Genomic DNA, 23,440 nt, shown 5'->3' with positions numbered 1-23,440 from the left:
ACAGGCACGGGAGCAGGGGCTGCCCAGGACGTTCCGAGATAAATCATGGATGCAAACTATAAGTAACACGTGGACCTCCTAAGTGCACACATGTCCTTTCCAATTAGTAGAGGACAGCCCACAAGGGAGTGAAGTTTCAATGCTCACCAAAGACGTAGAAAGATGAAGCAAAATTAGGACGACAAAACGAGGGACGTGAGGAGCACATCTTTTTAGTCCGATCCATCCAAATACAGAACCAGCTCTTTTGTGCACAGGAGTCAGAAATGATGCCGCAGACATACACTAGACTCGTTATAGTTAAATGCAGAGGGTTGTGATGGTTAATGTTTTGTGTCACCTTGGAGGGTGTGTTAAGGGGAGATTGACATTTTAAGCAGTGCACTTTGAGCAAAGCAGATTGCCCTTCTTTTTTATTTGTATACTAGAGGCCCGGTGCAAGAAATTCTTGCATGTGTGGGGTCCTTAGGCCTGGCCAGAGATTGAAGCACAAGTGTCTGGCATGGAAGGGCAGGTCCCAGCTGACCTCTGGGCCATGGGCCGCACCTGGGCTTTCTGGGCCCTCACGCGCCTCCCTCTGCTGAGTCACAGTGCCCGAGTTCCCACGTGGAGATGCGCTGAGTGCAGCTGGACACTGCAGGCCGGGGCACAGGGTGGGCCTCTAGGCCGCCAGCCGGCCTCACAGACCAGCTCCTGCATGAACCCACAGGGAGCCCGACTGGCCCCAGTGGCCCCGGCGCTTGCGTCCCGGCTCACCCAGAAGAGGCCTCACGGGTGCGGACAGGCACCAGGCACCTGAGCGCAGGGGCTTCCCCAGTGTGTGAACCCTGGCATCCTGGGGAGGGTAGCAGGGGGAGTGAGAGCAAGTTTGGCCTACACCCCGCATTCTCCCCACACCTCTGTCCCTCTCACCCTGCCTGTGAGAGGTCGAAGCCCCCAGCTCGGGTACCTTGGGAAGTTGGTTGCTGCCACCCACCCCCAACTTCCAATGTCAGCCTAGAGCCCAGACCTGATTGGGTGATCAGGGCCTGCGGTCTGCTGCTCTCTGTCTGTTGAACTATAGGTCGGGCTGGTGGTGTCCTGGGGGGATAGGTGGTCGGGGGATGGGAGGATAGAGTGGCTCCCTCAGTGCCTGTAAGCTGGGCGGCAGCCCTGCTCCCTGCCGCCTCAGCTGGTCACCCTTAGCATCAAGATTGTGGCCTCAAAATCCCACTTCCCACCCGCCTTGGCCTGGCACCACCTGCTCACCTGTTCCACCATCCCACTGTGGTCCTGCTCTCATGGAGGCTCATGAGGGTTAGCACCGCCTCCATGGCTGCCCACTGCCAGTGCTGCATCCCTGACGCCTGCCATGTTCCACGCCGCCCCCTGGTGGTCAGCGTACATCATAGCACGTGGTGGAACTGCTGGTCGAGGGGACAATTTGCACATTATGCTTTTATTATATAGGACTAGAGCAGGGGTTGCCAACCTTTCGGACCTCACGGACCACCAGTGGTTCGCAGACCATCGGTTGGCGACTGCTGTACTGGAGGCCAGGTGCACGAATTCATGCACGGGTGGGGTCCTTTGGCCTGGCTGGTGATCGGGGACGATCAGGTCGATTGGGGCCAGCTGGCCGGGGGGAAGGACCGCAGGAGGTTGGCTGTGGGAGCAACATGACCACCAGGGAGCAGCTCCTGCATTGAGCGTCTGCTCCTCGGTGGTCGGTGCGTCATCATAGCAACTGGTCAATGGTCGGCCAGTTCTAATGGTTGCTTAGGCTTTTATATATATAGATTGATTGCAGAGAGGAAGGGAGAGGTAGAGAGAGATAGAAACATCAATGATGAGAGAAAATCATGGATCGGCTGCCTCCTGCTCGCCCCACACTGGGGATTGAGCCTGCAACCAGGGCCTGTGCTTTGACCAGGAATCGAACCGTGACCTCCTGGTTCACAGGTAGATGCTCAACCACTGAGCCACCCGGCCGGGCTCAATCCCCATTCTTTCGCTCCATGTTGCGTTTGTAAAGTCACTCAGGCAGTTGTGCATTGCGGTAGTGGGCATGTTGCCATGGCTCTGTGGTGCTTTATTGTACAACTCCATCACGGTTAGCTCATCTCTTCTGCTGGTAATGGGAATTTAGATCGTTTCCAGCTTTTTATTAGTTACAGTGACTCTACGAATATTCTCACTTAGGTCTCTCAGAGCACACGTGTATGCAGTGATGTTGGGCACGGAGCTAAGGAGGGAATTGCTGGGTCACAGGATAGACTGAGCAGAGTGCCCCAAGTTTTTCCAAAGTTCTGGAACAATTCTTACTCCTGCTGGCACTTGATGAGAGTTTTCAATGCCTTCCTGGTGGCTATTCTCTTCTCCTCTAACTCCCACTTCATCATTCCAGGGAAGTCAGCAAACACTTCTTTATCCTGTCCGTGGCTTGGCACTGAAAGGGGCTCCAACGACGAAGCCAGATGGAGACATTTTTGACCAACTGTAGGTTTCTTTAAAGAGCAATGATGTGATAAACAGAAAGTCATCCAGAAGCTAGGTAACACTCGGACACCAACAACTCAACTTGACTGACTGTGATACAAACTCACTAACGATCCACAGTGGCCTACTTCATTGTTAATATGAAATTCTGCCCCTTATTACACATTTCTGGGGATCGTTTGATGTCTCTGTTATTAAAGATTCCTCTCTGTCAGTTCCCAAAAGGCTTCTGTGCTTCTCACTTAGATGTGTGTTGCTGAAATTATTATTTTTGCTTGCGATTTTTAATTTAGTTGTTGTTATATAGCAACAGCACTTTTGCATTGCTGTATGTTTAAAAGGAAACTTCAATTATCGCACAAGGGGTGTGCTCCTCCCACAACACCAGGCGGCGATGTTGCAGGCATGAGAGCTGCTGTCTGCCCCGACCCAGGCGCTGTACTAGGCACTTTACTTACACTCTCTGCATCAACTCGCACAGCACCCTTAGAATATAGGCACTGCGAAAAACAGAAGTACATTTCCCGTGTATCTTTGCTTCCTTTCTCACAAACATTACTACAGAGCAAGTCACTCTAGGGGAGAGTCCAGGATAGGCCCTATGGCCCACCCAAGGATGTCAGGAATACTTGGTTGGGAGGAAGGCTGTATGGGAGAGGGAGGACCTAGGAACCTAGAGACACTTCTCCCTAGGAAACATTCATTTCCGCACAGCCGCTAGTAATGTAACTCAAAGGGGAAATGTTGGCATGGAAGCTAATACATTTGCATCTGATCCTGAGAAAGCTGCAAAAGAACCGCGCCTGGGGAGCGGGTTCCGTGAGGCTGTTTGAAGGCAGAAGGCAGCATCTCGCGGAGCCCGTGCGGATGGCTGGCTCTGGGTTGCCACTCTAGTTCATTGCCACCCGATCACATGGTCCATTTGTCCGAAATGCATGCTCTGTCTGTGATGCCATAAGCCAGATGGGTCTGCCAGCTGCAGCGACTCAGCTGGTGGGAAAGAGTGAGTTCCCGGCCCCCGTTCTAGAACACCTCACGTGAACTCAGGGAGGCTGTGCTCTCGGTGGGTCGAGCAAAGGAACAAATTTACATCAACAGCCCGACCCGCGTGGCTCAGTGCTTAAGCGTTGACCTATGAACCCAGAGGTTATGGTTCCCAGTCAGGGCACATGCACAAGTTGCAGGCTTGGTCCCCAGCAGGGGGCGTGCAGGAGGCAGCCAATCAATGATCCTCATCATTAATGTTTCTCTCTCTCTCCCTTCCTCTCTGAAATCAGTACAAATAGGAAAAAAAGACTGACATCAGCAGGACGAGGGAGTTGCCGCATAAGCAGTCCATGGGCGGTTGTTATGATACAAGAGACAATATGGCTACAAGTTAAAACACGGGTCGAAGCCAGAAGATCACCGCAGCGCTGCTATGAAAGCGTTAAACCCTGCAGGTGGAATTTCAAAGCCTCCCTGGGGATTCGGCTGCCTAATTCCCATAAGCGCTTTGAAAACAGGCTCCCTGCTGAATAATTTGCAGCAGGAAATGAGTAAGGAGCTTGTGGTCAGGGGCTCCACTCCATCCTGGCTGTCAGCCTCCTCCGTCCGCTTCCCCAGCCGATGGGCACTGATTTATACGAAGACGCTTGGCACGCTTGGCACGGACTCCTCGTGCGCCCCGACCTCTGGCCCAAGGTCAGGGGCCCCGACTTTCCCAGCCTCGGGTCCTGCTCTGCGTGAGCCTGAAAATTTCTTTGAAAGCAGCTCTTGTCGGATACATTAAAAATAACAATAAGCCTCTTTCGTCTTCAGTCTTCTAGAGTTAAGTGTGTAACTCTAGACCAAAATGTTACAGACTTAAAACCTGGGAATTTCTCATGCTGTTTGAAAAAAAACAAACAAAACACAAAGCCAAACAACTGTCCCCAATGACAGAACAATCCTGATCTCAGAGAGACTTCTTTTTTTCAAATGGCGTCTTAGAGTTGATGAAACCTCAAATACAGTGGGCTCAGCTCAAAGGCACCTGCAAGCTACCTTTATATCACACGATTCAAAATGAACATGTTTTAGCGGAATCACCAATCTACATCCCTTTTTGTTTATTTTTTAAAAATATTTTTACTGATTTCAGAGAGAAAGGGAGAGGGAGAGAGAGAGAAACGTCAGTGATGAGAGAGAATCGCGGATCGGCTGCCTCCTGCACGCCCCCTTCTGAGGACTGAACCCGCAACCCGGGCCTGTGCCCCGACTGGGAATCGAACTGTGACCTCCTGGTTCATGGGTTGATGCTCAACCACTGAGCCACACCGGCTGGACTGTTTACACTTTTTTATGGCCTCTCTCCTTCCCTGGATAAATAAGCACGGCTCAGGTTGATTTTGTTTAGGCTTTTGTACCCGGCACCAGCCTAAGTCGACTCTAGGTAGATACTGACTCAATAAACGAATGGTTTCCTCCCCGGTCACTGCCCACCCCTAGCACCTGCCTTCTCTCTCTCTGCATCCCGTCACTGCTGAGCAGGTATTTGTTGTTGTGGGAAATGCGGATGCATCTATGTGCGTCCCCTCGTGTAAAACAGCTAACATGACATCGCTGCTCTTGACTGTGTGCCCACAGGCAGAGTGGTGGGCAGCCTGCGCAGGAGTCGCATGTACGCGATGCTCAAGCCGCCAGCTTCGCTGCCGTCCATCTTCTCCATCACTCCCCCCCCCGCCCCCCGCCCCCCGCCCCCCGCTCAGTGCCACCCCAGGGCACTAACATCCACTCCTAATACAGCCAGGGAGCCTTCTGATGATTTCCCTTCGTTGCTTTAAAATCAAACAGCTTGCTTATTATTGGCCTTCTCATGCGACTAAATACTTGGGGGCATCTGGGTACTGAGCCGGCATCTGCCCTTATCCAAAGCCAATCTCTGCCGAGACCCCACACGTCGAATTTCTGCAGTCAAGAAGACGGGACAATGTACACACCACGGTTCTGCCCCCGGGCACTTAGCCACTGTGAGGGGCACAGCGTCCTCCCCCACCAGCAGCCCAAAGGCCACGCGTGGTTCTGCTGTGGGCACAGCCTTGCCACGCTGAGCTCGTTGGCACTAGAACAGCCTCTGAAGTGATGCTGCAGTGAGAGCCCAGGCTGGTCACGGCCGGTGGCACCGACAGCTGCCTCGCCGGCAGGAGGCCCGCGGGCACCGTGGCACGGACCACAGTCACGGGTGAGGATAGCACGGGGCAGGGGGAGCCCCCGTGCGCCTTGCCCAGGCCGTGGCCGAGCTCTGTTCTCCATTTCCCACTCTGCCTCCAGGGGACCCACCAGGAGGCAGACATACTTTTCCTGGTGCTGTGTTGGTCCTAGGAGCAGGACAGGGAAGAGCTGACATGGGTAGCAGGGCCTATGGTGTCTACACAACTGACCGCTGTCACACCTCAGAGGCATGCTTTGCATCGGACGCCCAATGGTGTTACCAACAAGCGACTTTTCCTGCAAACTGAGAAGCAAAGGTCGACGTCAAGTTTACACTCTCAAGCAACCCTCCCACACCGTCCGTGAGAACGCTGGCAACATTCACGCGGCAAATGGCATCCAAGGGCGTGCTGGCTGCCAAATTCCCAGAGTGGCTCCCACACAGCCGATGTAGGGTTTGACCGGGAGTGAATCTCTTTCAAATTGACCTTAGAGTCTCTTATCCTGTTTAAACGGGACCCAGGGGACGGTAACGAACAGAACGGGTACAGGCACGTAGCGGCCACCATGACATGGTTATGGTCCTTCTTGACACCACGGGGCAGGGGGAGCCACAGGCGGGCACGACGAGCCCATGTGAACGCAGAGCCGCCGCTCCTTCCAGGGTGCCCGGCAGCCCTGGCCGTGGGGCTCAGTTGGCTGAGCATCATCTGTGCACTGGAAGGTTGCGGGTTCGATTCCCAGTCGGGGGCACCTGCCCAGGTTGTGGGTTCAGTCCCCAGTCAGGGTGTGTGCATGAGGCAACCGATCAATGTTTCTCTCTCTCCCTCTCCCTTCCTCTCTCTCTAAAGTCAATAAAAACAGATATTTTTAAAAAGACTGCCTTCCAACTCACGTGGGAAGGCCCAGGGCATAAGGGACACTAATTAAAGGTCCGTTACTATTCTGAAACCTTAATATCCGGAGGAAGCAGGAGAGGCAGGCCCCGCAGAAATTCCTTCCTTCCTCCTTCCGGCGTTGGATATACCTTGAGCGACATGACGCCAGGGACCAGCGGTGTAAAAGCACCTTCTATGCGCAGTGACCATCTAGCACACATTTGGTAAGTGACTATCACCCACCAGCATTAGTTTCTGCACTCTGGCGCGGAACAGAGAGAAAGACAAACATCTGAGCCCCCCCCCCCTTGCCGCCCCCCCCCCCCCCACGACATTTCCATTCCAGCAGGAGAGAGAGATAATAAGCAAGAAAAGTGAGCAGGCCTGCCCGGTGTGGCTCGGTGGTTGAGCGTTGACCCATGAACCAGGAGGTCATGGTTCAATTCCTAGCCAGGCTGGATCCCCAGTGAGGGGCGTGCAGGAGGCAACTGATCAATGCTTCTCTCTCATCATTGACGTTTCTATCTCTCTCCCTCTCCCTTCCTCTCTCTGAAATCAATAAAAAACTTATTTTAAAAAAAGGAAAATGAATAAAATAAGCACCTCGCTAAATGATGATAAGCAAAGAGAAAAAGCAAAGAGCCAGGCACGTTGGGGTGGGAAAATCCTTGAACTTTTAGTAGGAGGTTCAGGAAGAGGCCTGAGGAAACCATGTTTGAGTCAATAGCTGAAGGAAGCGAGGAAGCGAGCTGTGCAGGCATCTGGGGAAGGCGGCTCCAGACCGAGGACACAGCCAGTGCAAAGGCCCTGTAGCACTACGCGGGCAGAAAGTCGAGGAAAGAAGAGCTGATGGGCATGGCGCACAGCAGGTGGGGGCCGGGCAGGAGCAGGGCCTGTGGTCGGATCGCGTAGGGCCCTGGAGGCCACGCTAAGGACTCTTCTTACTCTGAGACGGGAAACCAGGACAGGCTGTTAAGCAGGCGGTCAGCTCATCCCACTTCCCTTTTCATAGTGTGACCCAGGCTGACGCGCGGAAACCAGACTCTATGAGGAGCGAGGTTAGGGGACCGGTCAGAGGATGCTGCCATAATTCAGCCACCAGACGGGGGTTCTGTCCAGCGTGTGGATTGGACGGACTGGGGAGATGGGGTTGGAAACTGGATAGATGCACGTACGCTCCGTTAGTCAAACTTAACAGCAGGTCAAATGAACTATCAGAAGGCCCTTCCTTACACTCACGGGGTGCAGGGAGCATGTGGTGCCCTCTGCAAACACAGGTGGGAAAGATCGCGGACATTCACATTCATTCCCGCACAGGTGCTCCCTGCCGGGGCTACGTGTGCGTTCGGAGTCGTCCCATCACAAGAAATACCTCGAATCAAACAAATGTGATGACTTCACCGCTGAGTCCGCAGGAGAAGTGTGTTCCGTACACACAGGATTTTAGAAGACGTTTTCATTCTTCAGCGCAGTTACTGAATGGAGGTTCCCCACGGGCATGGGACACTGAGGGCCTCCGTCACGTCTCCCGCTGACGGCCAGGACGTGTGGACACGTTGCGAGGCGCTGGCTCTCCCACGCCAGGCCCGTTTCAGAGCGGTCATACTTCATCCTGATACTCCCCCTCCTCGCGTGAAGTCACCTCCTGCAGAAGGGAGAGCCTCACCTAGGTCTGCACCTCCTCCCCAGGGGCAGCCCAGACCCAATGGCTGGCCCCCCGGGACCCAGAGACACGGCCCCTGGTCTTGACCCGCAATTCTGAGGGGCCCTGAGCCCCCAGGCAACCCGTGGACGTGCGGAGGCCTCGGCTGCCACAGAGCCTCAGCCCAGCGTCTCCCTCGCCCGTCCGGCTCCCTGAGTCCCTCTCAGGTGTGGCTCCTGGGAGCACAAACGTGTGCACATAAACCTCTGCCTCGCAGTCGAGTTGCCAGGCACCCGACCGAGGACATCACGGCCTTGTTTGTACAACGTTGTTTAACGAAACTGAGTATTGAAGTCACAGATACAGACACAGTTTCAACCACCAATGTAACAACAAGGACTCAAAGGGAATGATTATTAACAATTAAGATGTTCAGCTTTAATACCGAGCTAACCCCTAACTCTCTTACCATGTCAGGTCATCCTTAAAGAAAAGGCTTTTAAAATGAGCACCTACCTTTCAAGAGAAATCCCTTGCCATTGTACAGAATGTACTCCCTGCTCTTCCCACTACAGGAAGCACATGGGCAGAATTCTGCTAAAGAATCACTGTCGTCAGAGGTCAGTGTCCCTGACATCATTACCTGAGCGTGCGTGTGTCTCGGGAGGAGAACGAGACGGTTGCATTTGACATTGTTCTCCAAGTTCCTCAGCTGCTCAGCCATGGAGGAGGTTATATATCTATTGTGTAATGGAAATATATGATGGGCGCTGAAGTGCGTATTCACAAGGTGTATCTATTCACAGGTGAACGTGCCCAGAAGTGCTCTCTGGATGGGGAATCTCTTGCAAAGTATTTTAAACACAAAGAGGCACCGCCTGCCCCTGGAGACCTCAGCGTGTCACCATTAGTTCATCTCCCGGGAAACGAGAGAGCTTTCTAACCACGCGTCTGGGAATAGCAGCGACCTGGTAATATATGACACAGATAGAGCAATTGTCACCGCACCACAAAACACTTCGTATGTGCATTAGTAAATTCCAGTAACACTGAAATACAGTGGGGGAGCTATTTCTTTTCTCTTTGGTTTGACTAACAGCATCTCCAGATCAGAGATATTCTCCCCCCGCCCTCTCTCTCCCCACTTCTTGCTCCTATTTTGGTTTGGAAATGATTTCCTTTCTTTCTAATGTTTTTATAAAAAGAGGGGGAAAAAAACCCAGGTATACAGATTGTTCTTTGGGGAGCTGAGAAATTATCACACGATCATAATAAATCACTATAATGAGACATAAATAAGCGGAGAGTAATGATGTGGGAACAGTTCGTTGTTGCTACAAGATTTCACTTGTCCTACCTGGAACTATATCATTTTGTTTTATAATGTTAGGATTAGAAGTAATTTTTTAAATCACCTATTTCAAATGACTAATTTTTCAGAAGAAAAAAAGAATCAGGCGCGGTAAGGTACAGCTCTTCATCGCAAGGTCACCCAGCCGGCTGTTGTAGGGTTCCCGCTAGAAGCCCGGCCCTTCCTGTCCAGGTGACGCGCTCCGCACAGCACAGGTTGAACTCTGTTCTCTCCCAGCAAAGCACCAAGTGGTGACCATACTGTGAGCAGTGGAACTGTGCGGCTAGGCTAAGGCTCTAGGGAGGATGGCCGCCAGAACAGAAATGCCGAGACATGCCTGGGCGAGACAGGAGGCTCCTCTGTGTCTTCAGTCCATCTGTGCTCACGGTGAGCACACCTGTCTCTTTTCTGGCCCCATTTAGTGAGCCCACCCAGGGGGGACCTCCTGCTTAGAGCCAAGGGGTGGCTTCATAGCTTGTCAGCCTGCTACCCAGTCAGGAAATTTGTACCCGCGCGAGAGGCAGCTCATTCTGCCAGTTCACCCAGCAGGGAGTCAGGCTTCCTTGGACGATTCAGAGTGCCTCCCAGAGCCATCCGCCCGGCTATGGACCTGAGTCTCAGGATGATACCGCCTGTGAGGTCCTGAGCATATTACTTCCTTGGAAACTCAATTTATTTCTCTGTAAAGAGTCAATGATAATGGCACCTATTCATGCAGCTGAACTATTGTTTAAATTGTTGTTTTTCTCCAAGTCTCAACTACAAAGCGTAGGACTCACATTGATTGCCGAGACCAGAGCAAGCACTATACATTCCACTGCAGGTGCAAGGTCGACCAAGACGTGAGCCATTCCTTCACATGAAGCTGCTAAGGAACTTCACGTAGAAGCAATAGCTACAAAGACCAGGAGTAAAAATGCAATGATGTCCAGGAGAAATACTTCGAAAACTGCCTTCCAAACAGCTGAGATGGTCAGACTGCTCCCCACCCCCACATCTAAAAGGAGCTAATGGACATTGTCTACAGCATGAAGCTGAGAACCCATGATGCAGAGGAGGAGCTAATGTCATTGACCTGGGGTAGGACTGAGGCATCCAAATCATTTAACAGCTCTCTAGGCGACTCTGGAGGCCAGGGCCATGTTTCTAAGAGAATGGTTCTCAAAGTGGAGTCCCCACAGCATCATCATCACACCACTGAGAATTTACCAGAAAGTCTAATTCTTTGACGCTACGGTCAAAGAAACGGTGGGTGTGGAGCCCAGCCATGGCTGTGTTGACAAGCTTTGGGTGATTCTGATGCATGTTAGCTGAGAACCACTGCTCTTAGTGAAGTGGAGGTTCTAGCTTAGGGAACCCTGAGTGACCTGGGGTTTGGGGTCTGAGTCTAAGATGAGAGAAGAGTATGACTGAAGTCCAGATTTCTGGGATGGAAAAGAGGGAGTGGGTACAGGGGAAAAGGATGACAAATGAACTCTGTTCAAGGGAAACAATGCTTTGATAACACCAAGTATTGTTAGTCAAAGGCAGCTTTCCCATTTATAAGAAACTAGAGGCTTGGTGCATGAAATTCGTGCACTGGGTGGGGGGGGAGGGCTCCCTCAGCCTGGCCTGTGCCCTCTCACAGTCCCGGAGCCCTTGAAGGATGTCTGACTGATGGCTGGCAGTCGGACATCCTCAGTGCTGCTGTGGAGGTGGGAAAGGCTCCCGCCACCACCGCTGTGCTCACCAGCTGTGAGCCTGACTTCTGGCTGAGCGGCGCTACTCCTGTGGGAGTGCACTGACCACCAGGGAGCAGTTCCTGCACTGAGCGTCTGCCCCCTAGTGGTCAGTGCGCATCATAGCAACCAGTCATTCTGCTGTTTGGTCGATTTGCATATTAGCCTTTTATTATTTAGAATGGATGATTAAAAATACAACAAAGAAGTGAATGATGCCAAGACAATCAGCTATCTGACCGAAAAAGACCCTTAACAACACACATGTATACATGTATATATTTAAAGACTTAGACTCAACGAATCTATTTGATAAAAATTGGAAACAACTTCTTAAAGAAGAAATTCAGATTTAGTCAAAGAAAAGCTATATGAACATCCTCAATATCACCCACAAAAAGTGATTTAAAAAAACGATGAAGAGTTAAAGGATACAAATAGCTAAATCACAGAAGAAGAAATCCCAGTGATTTCTATGAAGTGATATCCAGTCCCTCAGGTAGCCAGGGAGATGCCAGTTATAGCCATAGTGCACTTAAAAGGTTGCCCCAAGTTAGAAATTGCAATGCTATCCAGTACTGAGAAGACACAGAAAAACTGACAATATCACATGTTGTTGAAGGGGTGTAAATTTTACAAAAAAAAAAAAAAAAGCAAACAGCACAAATTGGGAAAATTGACATATCTACTAAAATAAAGTAAAATAAAATATTTTATTATTAATATTCAAATGTTAACATTCAAATATCAAATGTTTGCATTAATATTTGATCTACTATTTATACATATATATTTTTTTATATTATCCTAGGACCAGGAAAATCGTTAATGGTTGAATGAGAAAAATATGTCATCTGCTATCTGTTAAAATCAAAGGCAAAAAGAATAGTCCTTTGTGTTTCTGTGTAAGTCGTTAATTGAGCAGAGTTAACTCACTCGAAGTCATCATCTCCTCTGATACACACACACAGTCACCTAGAAAGTCAAGGGGAAATATAGTGAAACTACATTTAAAATATTGAACGGAAACTGAAAAGAGCTCCTTGAGAAATACCGGGGCACTCAGCGTGGAGAGCAGAGCCTGAGATACATGGTTTACCAGCTGTTACAGGCAAATGCAGCCCGAATGCTGAGGGGCTGTGCGAAGGGAGACCCCGTGCTGACAGTCAGATCACTCCCGGTGCTTGATGGTCAGTGCTCAGTACCCGGTGTTTGGTGCTTGGTGCTCTGAACATGGGGCCGAGAGACACAATTTGAAAGACAGCTGGGCCTTGGTGGTCCCGTGGTTGAGTGTCGACCTATGAACCAGGAGGTCACAGTTCAATTCCTGGTCAGGGCACAGGCCTGGGTCGCAGGCTCGATTACCAGTGTGGGGCATGCAGGAGGCAGCCAATCAATGATTCTCTCTCATCACTGATGTTTCTCTTTCTCCTTCTCCCTTCTTCTCTGAAATTAGTAAAAAAAAAAATATTTTTAAAAAACAAAAAACTTGAAAGAGGGACTTGACATGGGACAAATTCCAACAGCAGACTAAGGATACGCTAAACAGCTTATGATCCATGAGGGCCAAAGATTAAAAAAGAATCGAGCACAAGAAACTGGAATTCCACACTAAAGTAATTCACCAAGACGGAAAGCCAAGAAGGGAACACTCACAGGTCAGAAATGTGCAACCATGAGGCCAGATGGAGGGGAGTGGGAACCCCTTGGTAGGACTGACTTCGTGTCCAGACAACTTGCAAAGGAAAACAAAACAACAAAATTCCCTGGAGATAAGCACACAATGTATAATCGTGACGTCAACTGTACAGGGTGGGGCAAAAGCAGGTTGACAGTTGTTTGTAAGGAAAACAATACAGTAAAAAATAATAATACAATCATGAACTCGCTCAGGTACTCACAACTGTAAACCTGTTTTTGTCCCACTCTGTATGCAAAGAAGACACAAAAATCCTGATTTCTATGCAACTAACATCACTGCACAAAACACAGAAGGCAGGAGCTGATGGAAGCACGCGGAGTGACTCAGTGACCCGCCACCCAAGCAGAAAGTTTAAGTTCCCTTTCAGAAACGGACGGACTGAACATTTGCAATGCTAACGTGGCTGTCGAGAATTTGAACGACACACATTACCACAGAGTAACCATTAGGTATGTTTCAAATAGCACACTCAGCTAATTTTCAATGCACAAGAAATTTTTCCAAAGCTGACAGTCACTAGTCCAGAAGGGAAGTCTCAACAAATCCCCCAAAACAACGATTGTACAGACCATATCGTATTATCACATGACAATCTAAGTAGAAATAGTCAATATCAAAGCAATTTAAAAATATGCATGTAACTAAAAGTGACACTACAAAACAGTACATAGGTTGAGGAATTAGTTATAATTAAAGCTATAAAAATTACTTATTTAGAATAAAATAATAATAGATATCAAAATAAGCCCCAAAACATATAGAAACCCAGAAAATATAATAGAACCAGAACTAAGTATTATGGGGAAATGTTAGATATTTAGTAAATGGGCGTTTGTAAATTGGTTTTCCATAAGGAAAAAAATTGATCTTTATCTAAAATTACTAGAGGCCTGGTGCACAAAATTTATGTATGGCGGCAGGGGGTCGGGGGGGTGTCCCTCAGCCTGGCCTGTACCCTCTCGCAATCCAGGACCACTGGCTCCTAACCGCTTGCCTGCCTGATCACCCCTAACCACTCTGCCTGCCTGCCTAATCGCTCCTAACTGCTCACCTGCCTGCCTGATTGCCCCTAACCACCTCTGCCTTGGCCCCCGCTGCTGCAGCTTTGTCCGGAAGGATATCCAGAATGACATCTGGAAGGTCATTTGGCTCTCTGATCTAATTAGCATATTATACTTTTATTATTATAGATACTTTCAAATGAGATCCAGATATTGTGAAGACCAAAATGAAAACAAAACAAAAAACAACAAAGAATAAAAAGTTCTTGAAATTATCAGAAGAAATTGCAGAAGACTCTCTCTATGACCTTGACATAGTAAAGGATTTCTGCAACAGGACACAGCACAACCAGTTAAGGAAAAAGGCTGATAAAGTTGCAACACCCAAACTTAAAAATTCCCCCCCAACTCCAGAAAGAAAGAAGGCATTTTAAAGACTGCAGGAGCACTTGGTGATATCAGAATATCAATGAACTAGAATTCAATAAGAAAAGGGCAAATCAATGGGGAAAGTAGATGAAGCCACAATTCACAGAAGAGAAGACCAAGAAACCAATAAGCTTATAAGATGCTACATGTCACTAGCAATGAGGGAGATGCAAATGAAACAATAAAGAAAGAGCACTGACGGCCAGAATAAAACGTCTGAATTACCAAGTGCTGAGGAAGCTCTGTGGGGAGGAGCATCCAATGGGAGCACTCCCGCAAGCCATCAGCCAGAGCTGAGGAGCGGGGCTGGGCTGCTGGAGAGGACCGTTCATTACAGCTACCGGCCCATCTCCAAAACGCATGCCCTTTCCTTTAACAGATGCCACGCCTTTCTTCCTGTGTCCCGTAAATCTAACCTAACACCACCCTCACCAGGGCTCAGTGAATATCACAGGCGCAGGTGAGGAGCCCATGGAAGACCGCCAGCTGAGCTGTCATTTTTTAAAAAATGTATTTTTATTGATTTCAGAGAGGAAGGGAGAGGGAGAGAGAGAGATAGAAACATCAATGATGAGAGAGAATCACGGATTGGCTGCCTCCTGCACGCCCCTGCTGGGGATGGAGCCTGCACTCAGGCATGTGCCCTGACCGGGAATAGAACCCAGGACCTCCTGGTCCGTGGGATGACTCTCAATCCACTGAGCCACCGCAGCCGGGCTGCGCTATCATGCTGGTGCAGTGGCCCCCTTTTCCATTAAATTAGGTCTCAGTGTCTCACCTATTTCTAGACATTTCAGTCACCAGCTCCGACAATGCACATAAAACAAGGTCGCTGTCAAATGTAATAGAACAGAACAAATGATTGGCAATTTATTATGTAACTCCAAAGGGAATTTTCACACGCGCAGCATCAATGCCACTTTACAAGGTCACACCATCCTTTGCTTTTCAGTTCAGAACTGGTTTGGTTGGTTACAAACTTTTCTTTTAAAAACTGGACTCGGGCCATTAGTCAATCAGTGAGAATTTGACTATCTACTATGTCAATAAGCAAACTTTTTGTTACTACATTAAAAATGCAAAGGAGGTAAGAACTCATGATGTAACTAATAATGGAAAATGACCAACCTCTCAAAGTGTGTTTCTGAATTTCACTCAGGAAAAAAAAAAATAGTCCAAGAAAATAGAGCAATTGGGGAAAACTAGATTGCTAATGTCGCCAGCTAGCTCAGTTGGTTAGAGCATTGTCCTGGCACATGAAGGTTGTGGGTTCAATCCCAGGTCAGGGCACATTCAAGAAGCAACCAATGAATGCATAAATAAGTAGAAGAACAAGACTTTGACGATGTTTCACTCTCTTCTTCCTAAAATCAATTTTTTTTAAAAAAAGCACAGTGCTAAATGAACATTTACTCTTTTCTTCTTCATTTGATATTACATCTCTTTCTTTTAGTCACTCTTATTCAATAATAGCAATTCTGGGTCACTGAATGAAACAGCAGAGTTCTTGCTCCTAATCCTATGGAACATATTAGATGTTGGGGGGAAATTCTCATATTATTTTTAAAAGATACAAAAAAAGAAAACACAATTTCACCAGCACTAGCAGTTTTGTGTATTTGGCAGAAATGTGTTGAGTTAACCTCCCCTTTTAATGGCCACAATCCTTTTCAGTTGGATTATTAAAAGAGTTTTGCTTTGGATTAAACAGTCCCTTTGTGAATCGAGATGAATCAGAAAGGAAATTGTTTTGGGTAAAGCCCTGTACTGACCCCAGGGTGGGGAAGAGCCATGAGCAGACGCCCACCACCTCCCTCCCTCTTCCTCTCCACACACACACACTTGCGGTGGCAGGAGGGACACAATCCTGCTGACCTCTGACCTGCAGGTCCAGGCTGCTGGCCCTCATGCACAGCCAAACCGAAAGCAAGACCCGCTGGTGCAGTTTTAACCCACAAGACAGTCCATCAGAACCCGGCGCAGCAACGTCACAGCTCAGAAGCCCAGCTCTGAGGCCGCAGGAGGGGAGCCCCTGGGCCAGCGCCATCTCCCTGCCTCTCGGTCACTCGAAGTGCTGGTCCCACGTTCTCTCGTCTCTGAGCACAAGCACAGTCCTGTCTGTGGAGGGTGTCCCTGGGCCCTGGCACCCCCTCGCCAGCCTGAGTGGGCAGGATGACAGGGGCCTCTGCATTTTCCTGATAAGGCACACTTTCACTCCCCGGGGTGATGACGCTGGGGGAGGAGAAAGCTGACCAAGCGAGCCGATGACCAGAGGAGCCGCTCTCCCATCTCCCAGTGCTGAGCTTTTCAAAAGGCCGGCAGGCAGAGGAGGTGCAGGAATGAAAATTGCCACGAGGAAGAGCAGAGGAAAGTGTGGCCATGGCAACGGATCTGGGTACCAGAGAAGGAAGAAGGGCTTCCCATGAACCAGTGCATCTCTCTCTAACTAAGTGCAAGCGAAGGAGGTTAGGGTGTGTGGTCGCCGGCCGCATGGCTGGGAAAGCCTGGGTGCTCACATCCGCCTGAGATGGTTGTGGACGAAAAGGGGCCACGTGCTCACCTGACTGCTCAGGGGAGGCCTGTGTGGCGGCCTTACAAACTCAGAGACCAAAGGAACCACCCGGATGGTCTGAAATTAAAACCTTTCAATGAGAAAGCAGTGGTGGTGGGTAGTCATGTCCTAGGCCGGTGTCTTCCCTGACAAAGGTCAATCTTGACCTTCCCTGAGCCTATTGTCTTTTTGCATCGATGATAACATATCCTGGGAATGTCAAAGTCATTTTCCTTTTAACGGACCCCTCAGGGCACAGGCACTGCTCTGCCAGATCCCCTCACTGTTCATGAGTTAATTGTTGGCTGTTAACTATCCTGCACCCACCTAAGTAAAAGTATGTGTCTATCATTTTACTTTTTATCCAATCCCAGAAGCCCCCCTCCCCACTTTGCTTTCTCCCGCCTCCCTAACCCATCACCAATGGATTTCACGTGACCCACGTATGTCTCCTCCTTCGATGGTAAAGTCTAAAATGGTGAAAAACCGCCATTCTCTGCAGCATTATCCCAGCATATGGAGATTCTACGTCCCGGTGAGTCTTCACAGGTGTGAGTGTTTCTGCACGAACAACGGCATGTCGGTGCTGCCGTAAGACAAGCCAGCTGCTCCCAGTCACAGTGCTGCATTCTGTACCTCGTCCTCACCTGCAACCTCTCCGTCATGCTCACTCACTGGTCCCATGCGAGCACCGTCGCCATCCCGTCCCCGAGAACCCGGGCTCAGAGCAGTCAGTGACTCCCCCAGCCAACGAGCAAGCCAGTGGCAGAGTGGGACCCAGACAGTAACTGAGCGCCAGCCCTGTGCCAGCCTGTCTGCCCCGGCCTCGCTGTCACCAGTGTGGCCACACTTGGTCCTCAGGCAAAGCCAGCTCAAAGCCCGCCGCCTCTGGATGAGCCCCACGCCCCGCACGTTTGTTCTGGTCCAGCCCCTGGCCCTGCAGTGGGCCTCGTGGACCCTGCTTAGTGCCGCTGTTGGTAAACGTGGTGTGAAGATGCTCTGGTTCCGTTTAGAACACGGCCTTTCCGTCCTGTTACCCCTTTTCCAGAGGGGCCCCCAGGCTTCTCTGTGATTTCTGACAACTCGCAGGCCTCCGCAGGCGGGGAGCTGACTGCAAAAACAGAGCTCTCCCGCCAGCTCTCAGCAGGGACACTGAGATTACAACTGGCCCAGTGCGCGCCCAGGCAGGAAACCTGCTCCTCTCCCCGGGTGCTCTCCTCAGCAGAAGTGATAAGTGAAAGCGAAAACAAAAGGATTCCATCACCCCATGCGATTCTTTACTGCTGTGGGGAGCAGTGTGGTAAGTGGCGGACACAATACTGACAGCAAGTACTTCTCAAAGTCCCAAGTCCCAGGTCACACCTACCGTGTAAGGAGCACAGATTTACGAGTACATGTAAGTAGCACATATTCCGAGCACCTGTTATATGCAAGAGCCTGTGTAGTTCAGTGAGAAATATAACATCAAATGTCTCTCCCTTTAAATACGTGTTATTTAGCTCGAATTCCCACAATTCACTAAACAATACAAATAACTCCGTACGAAGTGGCCAGAATACTTGAACAGATATTTCCCCAAAGACTATACAGATGGCCCATGAGCTTCTGAAAAGATACTGAACATCATGTCATCATGGAGCTACAACTGCATACCACGCCGGGCATGACCACACAGCCATTACATGCTAAGGTCTGCCAAGGCCAGGCGCAGGCCTGGGCCCCCCGGGACGCTCATGTTTCTAGTGGGAATGTCACATGGAGTAAGTACTGTGGCAAGAGCAGGTCTGGAGTTTTTAATAAAATAAAACATATATTCTATGATGTAGCAAATCCCACCCCTAGATATTTTCCCAAGAGAAATTACAACCTACGCCCACCAAGGAACATGCCCGGGGATGCTCACAGCAGGGTAATCTAATGGCCTGGCACTGGACACAGCCAGGAGTCCTTGCGAAGGAAGATGGGTAAACAAACTGGAATATTCATGTCAAGAAATACTGTTCAGCAATAACAAAGAACAAAATATTGATAATGTAACATAAATAAATCTCAAAACACGCCGAGTGGCAGCATCCTTATACAAATGGAATTTATGTTCCCGTGTGTAGGAAGGCCTAGAGCCAACGGAGCCATCTGTGGTGGGAACTAATCAGATGTTGCCTCGGGATGTGGCAGAGGGGGCTGACTGGGAAGAACATGGGCGGGCTCTCTGAGGTGGTGGCAGGTTGCATATTTTGCTAAGAGTGTGGGTGACCCAGCTGTGTCCATTGTCAAAAATCAGCAAGTATTCACTGAGCTGTTTTTTCATGTATGTAGATTTTATCTCAGTAAGACTATTAAAAATTATGAATTTGAGTTGAAAGATATTTATACTGAAGTACTTAACAGAAATTGATCTGAAATCTTCAACTTACTTGAAATACATCAAGAAATAAGATGGACTGTGGATTAATGGATAGATATATGATAAAGTAAATTGAATAAAACAATGTTAAAGTAGTAAGAGCCCACTTAATATTGGATGTACATGTGATCACTGTAATAGTCTTAACTTCACTGAATATCTGAAAATGTACATAATAGAATGTTGGGGAAAAACATGCTTCCCTCTTTCTCTCTTTATCTATGTAGATGATTAAAAAGAAAGGAATCAATTCACCAAGAGGACTTAGGAAACCTAGAGAAATGCCACTAATAAAAGGGCTTCAAAATGCATGACATATAAACCAACAGAACTACAATGGGAGATAAAGAAATCCATAGTTACAGTCAGACATTTAATATCCTCCTCTCAACTGATAGTATAAGTACGTTAAAAAATCAGTCAAGTAAAATAAAACTTGAAGAGTATTATCAACCAACTTGACCAAATTGATATCATATTAGACCTAAGAGAGATGATAGATAGATAGGTAGATAGATAGATAGATAGATAGATAGATAGATAGATAGATAGATAGATAGAGAAGGGGAAATGAAAGGGAGGGAGGGAGCAAGGGAGGGAGGGCTAAAACCTAGCGCGTCCCCAGAGCTCTCAGGATAATAGCTAAGACCTTTCCGTCATATTCACACCCTCTTATGGCTCCCGTCTCCCTCTGCAGTGTGGTCTCTTACAACTCTAACTCCCGTTCACGTTCACCTCCGTTCACCGCATCCCCTACAGCCTCGTTTGCATGATCTCAGTGTCTCCCATGAGCCTGCACCTGCCGGCCTCCCAGTGGTGAGCGCTCGCCGGCCCTTCCCTGAGCCCCGCTCCCCAGGCCCCACTGCCTGGGCATCTGCTGTAAGTGGCTGTGGCCCCTGGGAGCTGGCCAGCCCCTCTGCGTGAGAAAGGCTCTTCCCTAAGGCCCACTCCCCGCTGAGTCGCTGCCCTGCTGAGGACTCGCTCAGGCTCCCTTTTACTGCAATCCCCGGGAAGCAATGTGGGGTCTGCCCTCATCTCCACTGCTCCCCACGGCGCCCACGATGCTGTGCACTTAGCGAACCACGTGGCTGAGGCGGGCACGGATCCTGGCAATGACTCCCTCCCGGGCCTCGCAGAGGTCTCCGCAGCCAGTCCCAGGGGCAGGCAGCGTGGTCACCCCAGCACGTGTTCCCCTGATGGGCAAAGAGAGGAAGCGGAAAACAACCCACAAGGCACCAGGCTGCCCACCGGTTCTCCGACCCACAGAACAGCCCCTCACCTCCCAGGCTCACCACGGCCTCATCGCAGAATGATCTGCCAGCCAGGGGGTGCCAGGAAGCTTTCATCACCCACTTGGTAAGCAGTGGGCTGGGAGGGAAGCCACGGTGCTGAGTTCCACGCCACTGAATCCGATCCCGGGTCCCGCTTTCATTGTTTTATTCCAACTAGTCAACCGTCAGACCAACTTCCGCCGGCAGCTCTTCCTTCCCGTGTTCAGACTGTACCTCTCTGTGGCCCTGCATGCCCTAAGCAAACGTCAATCAAAATATTGAACCCATTAAGTTCTGAAATGGATCCTCTTTGGACATTAAGCCCGCCCAGGCCGCAACCATAACCACTTGTCGCCAAGCCCCGAGTAGCATGTCAGCAATGTAGGAGCTGCTCAGCAAATACCTGGTAAATTATAACTGAACTTAGAAAACTGCTTCCATCAAGACTTTCCAAGCGGTGCCCCATGGGACACTAGGAGGTCTTTGGAGCTCACGGGATGTCGGGACCGGGGCTGGGATTGTCAGGAGAGGTGCTCACCATCACCAGCATCACCTCAACCCCTGCTTCAGGGGGAGGGCCTCTCCTATCAGCCTTTTTCTATTAAACTTCCACATGGCATCTTTGAACAGATAATTATTTGGCTAGAAATTTTTTAAACTATTGGATGAGCTGATCCCATTTTTCACTTCCAAATTCATATCATTTTCTACACTCTCTTCCAAGGCCACAGCTGGGATCCAAGTGATGGAATGCATCCCACGCGTGGATGTAACGAGCTGCTAGGATATCAGCATGGTGGGTGCGATGCCCTTCACTGTGTAACGTATCCCAGAATCTCCTGGGAGAAAACCGTGCAGTAACCCCACATTCAGCCTCGGAGGGTCTGAAGCAGAGCATTCACCTGACTCAGCACTTCAAAACCACCCAGGGAATGCTTAGAGAGACGCTATTCGCATACTGCCTTCCTTCTTTACCTCACACACGTGTGCGCCAATGTTCCTCAGACATCGCTAGGGACCTGCTTGGTGTCAGGTGTCACAGGAAGTCAGGAAATAACCCTGCGACCTGTGGACAGGGGCTGTTATGAAGCCTCCCTTGCAGGACAGGAGAGCAAAGCAGGACAAAGTTTAAGGACCTGCCTGACACTCAGAACAAGAGGGCGAGAATGGGAATTATAACCAAAGCTTGACATATTCCAGGAGCCCATCAATTTCATATATTAGCAAGGTGATTAGGATCAATGTTATACTCTCCTTTTACACTAGAAAAATTTAGCATGGAAAAGATCTTTTATTATTGATATCTTCTTACTGGTGTAAAATTTACAATCCACAATGTTTAAAAAATATATTATCTCATTTTATATACATACTAGAGGCCCGATGCTCCTGCCCTGCCCCTGACCACTTGGCGCCTGGGTATGCAAATTAACCCGCCATCTTTGTTGGGTTAATTTGCACACTCACTCCTCATTGGCTGGTGGGTGTTACGAAGATATGGTCAATTTGCATCTTTCTCTTTTATTAGTGTAGATATGTAAAGGCTAGTTTGATAATGATTTCCCACTTGGTTTGGATGATCTATGTATGATTTAGTAATTATTTTAAAAACTGGTTTTTAAAGCATTAATAGTCTTCATTTACTAGCATATTAAACTTGAGAAGTTATTTGGCAATTCTGGATCCAGGGTGATCTGACTGGTTTGTCTTTAATATGTGAATTTAAGTAAAACTTTCAGTCGTGAAATGACTAGCTGCAATTATAATGTTTCAGTCAGTTCTTGGGGGAACTCCAAAGAAAGACAAATTAAGAAGTCAGCCAAATTGTTGTTTCATTGGCAATATGCCATATTAACAGGAGATACACACACACACACACACACACACACACACACATACACACCTTAGACAAAATAATCTTTTGAGCATATCCAAGTAATACCTGTCACTGAGTACTATTTTTCATAGTCAGATTTTTATCTGTATGTGAATTATGGCTATTGGGTTATGAAGTATGTTGCAGCTGATGCCAACCTAGATGTATTCCCAGTTGCCTTAGACTGGAAAATGTACCATTAGCTATTACACCAGCTCCTGAGCTATCCTGAATCTTTTGTGTCTGTCACATAGGGCAAACCAACTTGAAAAGATAAACTTTCTTGTATGATTTCTGATTATTTTTCCATTAAAAGGCAAGAAAACAATCTCCAGCATTTTTCCTGTGATATTTCATCAAATCTAAAGCAGGGCAAACTGCCAAAAAAGAATGTGGGGTGAGAGGGAAGTCAACAAGCAGTGATGAAAGACACACAGTCGTTGTTTCTATGCGAAAAGAGAGACAGAAGGGAGAGAGAAACGTATCTTGATGTAATCTCTCTCTGCCATTCAGGTGACATGCTTAGTGTCAAAAGCAGGGTGTGAAAAGTAGAGAGCCCGCAGCACTGCTGACTCGAGAGACTCGGGCATGCGCCTCAGATTGTTTCCTTTCTAACTGATGCTCTGGAAGTGCTCATGGAGAAGCGGGGTTCTCAGCCACCTTCTATGCTTGCTGTGAAGAAGCAAAAACATCTCACTTACTCTTAGAGACTCAGATACACAATTTAGAAGGTCTCCCCACTCCCCCTTTAGTTGAAAGTCAGTCTTTCCTATGAATATCCACCCATAAATCAAGAAGGTTTGCTGTCGGTGACTTCCCTTATGAAACCAATAGATGAACATTCCTTTTAAACGTGACAATGGTATGGTGTTGATCGTGATTTTTCAAACTGTACACCTGACTTTTCCCTGATAGAGAGTCCAACAAGCATAATGTAAAGGTGTGGGTGGGATCGTCTTTGCTGTCAA

Source organism: Myotis nattereri (assembly GCF_964212035.1).
Source record: "Myotis nattereri genome assembly, chromosome: 11".
NCBI classification, from domain to species: Eukaryota; Metazoa; Chordata; class Mammalia; order Chiroptera; family Vespertilionidae; genus Myotis; species Myotis nattereri.
Note: the sequence above shows the minus strand (reverse complement) of the source record.